This window comes from Malurus melanocephalus, unplaced genomic scaffold, assembly GCF_030028575.1.
Source record: "Malurus melanocephalus ecotype Western Australia unplaced genomic scaffold, MMel_1.1 scaffold_1412, whole genome shotgun sequence".
NCBI classification, from domain to species: Eukaryota; Metazoa; Chordata; class Aves; order Passeriformes; family Maluridae; genus Malurus; species Malurus melanocephalus.
In genome coordinates this window covers 20,417-25,968 of record NW_026624644.1, presented here as the reverse complement: position 1 = coordinate 25,968, position 5,552 = coordinate 20,417, and positions in this window count along the sequence as shown.

Sequence of the window (5,552 nt, the reverse complement as noted above, 5' to 3'; positions counted from 1 at the left end):
GCTTCCTCTGCTGCCCGGGATTGGCACACAGGATGAGCCTTTGTGTTCTCAGCTTTGGGGCTGCAGGGGCCCCACAGACCCCAAAGGGCTCTGTGACTGCTCCAGGGCTGGACCAGGAGCAAACGGGCAAATGGGAGACGGTGCTGGGCTACCAGACCAAATGGGCAAATGGGAGAGGGTGCTGGGCTATGGGAGAGGGTGCTGGGCTATGGGGGAATGGGTGCTGAGCTACTGGGGAGAGGCAGGAAGGTTCCAATGCACAGCACTGGGACAGCCGGGGGTCCAGGGGAGTCTGGAGGGTGATCTGGGGGTACCTGGGGGTGCAGGAGATCCCGCTCCAGGCACAAACACCCCAAAGGTTTGGGGTCAGCAGGGGCCATGGCACAGGGGAAGCTCTGGGGCACCTCTGTGACACATCTGAAAACCTGCAAGCAGTCCAGGCTGACAAATTCTGGCTTCATGCTGCAGGAGCTGAGCCAGGTCCAAGGTCASAGGGATCGGCCTCTCGAGCAGAGAACCAGCAAATTTAATTCYCAGTTCCCTAATTTTGTGTCAAAGCAAAATGGGACGTGGCAGAGGCAGCTCCTGACCTGGCTGTGTTTTGGAGAGGGACAGTGAAGGTTTGGGGATGTGTGGAGGAGAAACACTGGGAGAAGAAAGCGCCCATGGAGATTGATCAGGGAATCCAGCACGGCTCTATCTCTGTGCAGTGAGCTCGGCACTGCCGGGTTTGCAGCCTTGGAGCTCATTTCTCCACTGACAAAAGAGTTCCTGGGAGAGAACAGATGGTGTTTGGCTCCTGCCACCCTCTCTGGTGGCTCAGCAACTTTGCTTTGTAGCTGCTGGAAAAGCAATTGGTGTGATCCCCTTCCCATCCCTGCTGCTGGCTGCACCCRCCGGGTTTGGGGTGCTTTTTGCATGGTGGTGTTTTGGGGGTGCTTTTTGCCTGTTGGCAGTTTTGGGGGTGCTTTTTCCATGCTGGCAGTTTTGGGGTGCTTTTTGCAGGCTGCCCTATTGCAGATTGTCCCCAGGTTCCCCCAGGGTGCTGCTCCATGCTGTCACCCAGGTCTGTGCTGTCCCAGGAGCTCTGTGGGTCACCGAGGGTGACTGAACTTGTGCCAGGGTTGTTTTCTTTCCCCAGGAGCTGCCCTGGGCTGCCCACGTCAGCTCGCTCAAAGAGCAGCAGCAGAGCTGTAAATCTGATCTGTGGCACAGGCAGGGCTGTTCCAGATCTGGACATTGGCACCTGCTCCGGTGTGTGCCGGGCAGGGCCAGAGAGCAGTGAGTGCCACGAGCCATGGACGGGGCACCGCGGGCATGGACGGGCACAGACGGGCACAGACAGGCTCTCTGTGGGCACAAACGGGCACAGATGGACTCTGTATGGGCACAGACTGGCTCTGCACGGGCACACAGTGCTCCCCTGGGTCCTGTCCCAGCCTGTCCCAGCCCCACTCTGTGCCATGTTTAACCCTCAGCCGTGCCAGGCCCGTGTTTCCCCACAATCCCAGCCCAGTCTCAGTGASTGATGTTTGTTTATATGGCAGCCTCGCCTTTGTGCTGCAGATCTGCCCTTGACTGCTGTCGGTGTCTGTGCTGGGGTTTTGGGCTGCCTGTGGGTTATTGTGGGTTATTTCTGCAGCAGTTCAAACAGAAAAACCCCGTTTAGAGCTGCCAGTGGATGTTAGCTGTGTGTAGGAGGAGAGGGAAGGGCAGAGGGGATGCTCTGTGTGTCCAAACTCTGCCCTGTGCTCCCTCTGGCACACTCTGGGCTCTGACAGTTCCACTCTGAGCCCGCAGAGCTTTGGGATCGGACAGAACTCCAGCACTTTGTACTCTGCAGTTGTTGGTGTCTGCTGGGCACAAATAAATCAGATTTGATTTTGTGTCTGCCTGGTGGAGAGAATCTGCCCATCTCCAGGGTCTGGGTGAGACTGAGGGAGCTGCGGGGTCAGGGGATGCATCAGCAGCCCCGCTCTCAGCACTCTGAGGGGCACAAATAACCATAAAAGATGTTTTCTGTCCCTAAACAGTGCTGAGAGTGACGCCGAGTGACCGAGGCCACTGAGCTCATCTGCAGGACTCCGAGTGCACAGAGCTGAGTCAGATCCGGCCGTGAGGAGCTCTGTGCAAGGAGCATTTTCCAATGCTCTTTAGGGAAAATTTATGGAGAAAGTAAACAGAGAAGTGACCCACAAAGCTGCCCCTCTGCAGATCACTCATCACAGCAGCAGTGGGAGAAGAGGACACGGGGCAGCAGAGGGGGTTCAGACACCCCGGGGCACTGTAAAGCTGCTCCTGGCCCTGTGTGGGGCAGGCACGGGGTAAACACCAAATTATTTACTCGACAAATTAATTGGGAAAGAGAAAGGTTTTGTAGCCTGGCCAAAAGCCCCTGGGATGGTGGGAGAGTGTCCTGACTCTCAGGGATGGTGTCCTGATACACCCCATCTACTCACGGGGAATCCAACCCTAACCATAACCGTAATTGTAACCCTAACCCTAATCCTAACCCTAATCCTAACCCTAACCATAACCCTAATCCAACCCTAATCCAACCCTAACCCTAACCCTAATCCAACCCTAACCCCCATGAGCTGTGTCCCAAATCCCCTCAGGGAATTCGTTTCCTCGGGGAGTTCTCCCCCTCCCAGGGCTGTGGGGCTCTTCTCTGTTGAGGAAATGTCTTTGATCAGTAGAAATCAAACCAGGAAAATATTTTCCATTTGTGTCAGGATAAAAATGGCTCGAGCCAGGCATGATTGATAGCTGAAAAAAACGGGAGCAGCCCCCGTGCCGTTTGGGAAGGCTTCCCACTGTCCTTGCTTACAGTAAACACGGAATATATTTAGCTCAGAGCCCAGCATGACACAGCCTCTCACTGCAATAATAGCAGCGCCTCGTCTCTTCTCGGTTTTTTCTCTTTTCTAAGAAATGGGATTGAGTGGAGCTGCTGGGGCTGCGGGTGGTGATTGCCTCAGGGCTTTCAGAGCCTCCTCCACCCCAGGATCTGAGTTTGCCTTTGTTTACCCGCTCTGGCAACTGGTGACTAACTGGGCAAACAGGAGTTTGGGTGGCAGTGGCACATCCTCTGCGTGGCACCGTGAGTGGCACCGTGCAGAGCTGGCAAATCCTGCTCCCAGCATGGCTGGGCACCAGAGAAACCAACCCCAGCCTTGTGTTTGGCTTTGGCATGAGCTGGGACTCGAGTCCTGCCTTGGGGACAGCGTCACCACACCACAAAAAACCTGGAACAGCTTTCCACCGTGGGAATGCACAGTCACCCTGGAAGAGCTTTCCACACCAGGAAAGGACAGCAGGATTAGGGTTTGCCTCAATAGTGTGACCCTCTTGAATCCTGAAATGCAAAAATGACATTTTTTGTGTCCCAGAATCCCACAAACCCCACAAAACTCCCTAGTGGGGAGCTTGGAGCAGGGCTGAAGGCAGTGGGGCTGTCGTGTGCAGTCACTGGGATGGTTTTCGTGCTCAGAGACCTTCACCAGGATCTGCTGGGTCTCRTTCCCACCCTTTGTTTGCCCCATGCAAAGCTGTTTTTATTCTGGACCATTGCAGGCTGGTCTAGAGACTCCTGGGCCTCAGGAGGTGGGTCCCAGTGACATGAGAGCAAATGACAAAATAAAAGCAATGTCAGCAAGAGGTCCCTGTGGTCTCGGGGGCTGGTTCAGTGCCCCAGCACAGCCTGGGCTGGCACAGCTCTGTGTCACCATCCCAGCAGTGATGGTTTCTCCATCTGCTCCGACTCCCTGTCCATATAAGGTGTCATTTAGCAGCTTCTCTCCTCCTCCATGCTGCAATTAGCACTTTTTGGTTTGAGTCATGGTCTGTGATGGTGCCTGGCTGCAGCCAGGGTGCCCRGGGTCAGATTAGGCTGTGCCTGTGCCAGGCTGAGCGCTCCAGAACGCACCAGTGAACAGCAGAGCTGGCCAAGTGCAGCACCACAAACACGCTGAAATCAATTATTCTCTGTGCCTTCACTTCCCTCCAATGAGAATTGCAAGGCAAACTCAGTTGTTATTAATAAATTGCTCTGAGAGCTGTGGCTGAGGTGAGCAGGAAAGGAGCCCGAGCAGGTGACAGGGAAGGGTCCCCAAAAGAGCCCTGGGATGGTCCCTGATCACGGGGAGGGGACATTTGGGGCACAGGTGTGACACTGTTGGGGACTCTCGGCCTTTCCAAGGCACAACAAATGATTCTGCAGTGGAGCAAAATCTGGGATGTGGCATTGGGAGCCCCKGGGGGTGCAGCAGCTCCAGAGCTCCCCATGAACAGCACGAGAGGAGATGGAGATGGGAGAATTGCTCTGAGATAAACTCACCATGAATGAGAGAGATGGGGACAGAAATGAGCAATCCTGGCAAGGAGAGGAACACAGGGAGAGGAATGGCTTGGGCTGGAAATGGCCACCGATCCAATGGGGCCTTGAAGATGTAATGAGAGCCTGGGGACCCTGCGATGGGGCTGCAAACTCCCAGACACTTTAGGGAGGTTGATAATGAAAGAGTTTATGGCTTATGAGGAGTTTGTAMGGCAGCCAGGACCCAGATAATGGGGGATTTTAATTACTTGGATATTGATGGATATAATAAGTGTGCAGCAAACCACAAAGGGAAACCTGTGGCTGGAGGGGAGAGTGAGATTGATCTATGCACAGCATGTTAAATCATTTAAATCATCCAGAGCCTCTCCTGGCCCCRGCTCCAGGAGCAGAGCCAAGGATGATAAATAACGTCGGGGTTGGGAAGTGTCTGGAATCCAAATGTTTGTATTCCTGTTCGATTTCAAATATTGCCAGGGACAAAAGCAGCAGAGCACTTGGCTGGATCAGCCTGGGGGCTCTGGGRATTCCTGCAGAGGGGCTGCCATGAGCAGCTCAGGAACTTTCACACAGATTTGTGTCAGAGGAGKTGAACTGAACTGGGTGAGACCCGAACAAAAGCGATTGAGAACACGGAAAGTCTGAGCAAACACTGTGGGTGGGATGACGGGCACGGCCCAGGTAGAGGAGAGAGCCTGGTGGGGTGGGCAGGGCTGGCACCTCCTTTGGGCTGTGCCAGGGCTCAGCTCTGGGATTTCGGTGGCACCGAAGCTGTGCCCAGGCTGGGTGTGCACCAGGCTCCCTYCTCCATCACTCACATCTGACCATCAGATCCCATGGGGAAATCTCTGCCCAACAAAAGCAGGGACTCAGGACTCAGGTGGACGCTCCAAACTGTGCCTGGCAGAGCTGTTGTTCTGCTGGGCATGGAAAGTTGTGCCTGAGTAAGGCAGGGACAGGGCCTGGCCCCGGTGATAAGGGAGATTTCGGTGTGGGTGGCACCGATTTGGGGCTGGAGCTGCTGCTGGGGATGTGGACCAGGTCTGTGACATCTCTGCTGTTTTTCCATCCACTCCCAGGCAGGCGCCAGTCACAGCTGACCCAGCAGATAGTGCTGGGCTCAGGGAAAATGTGAAAATCCTGTTCTGACTCGTGGATCCTGGCAGACTGTGCATCCCAACCTCACTGCTGAGATCTGCCTCGAGAGGCTGAG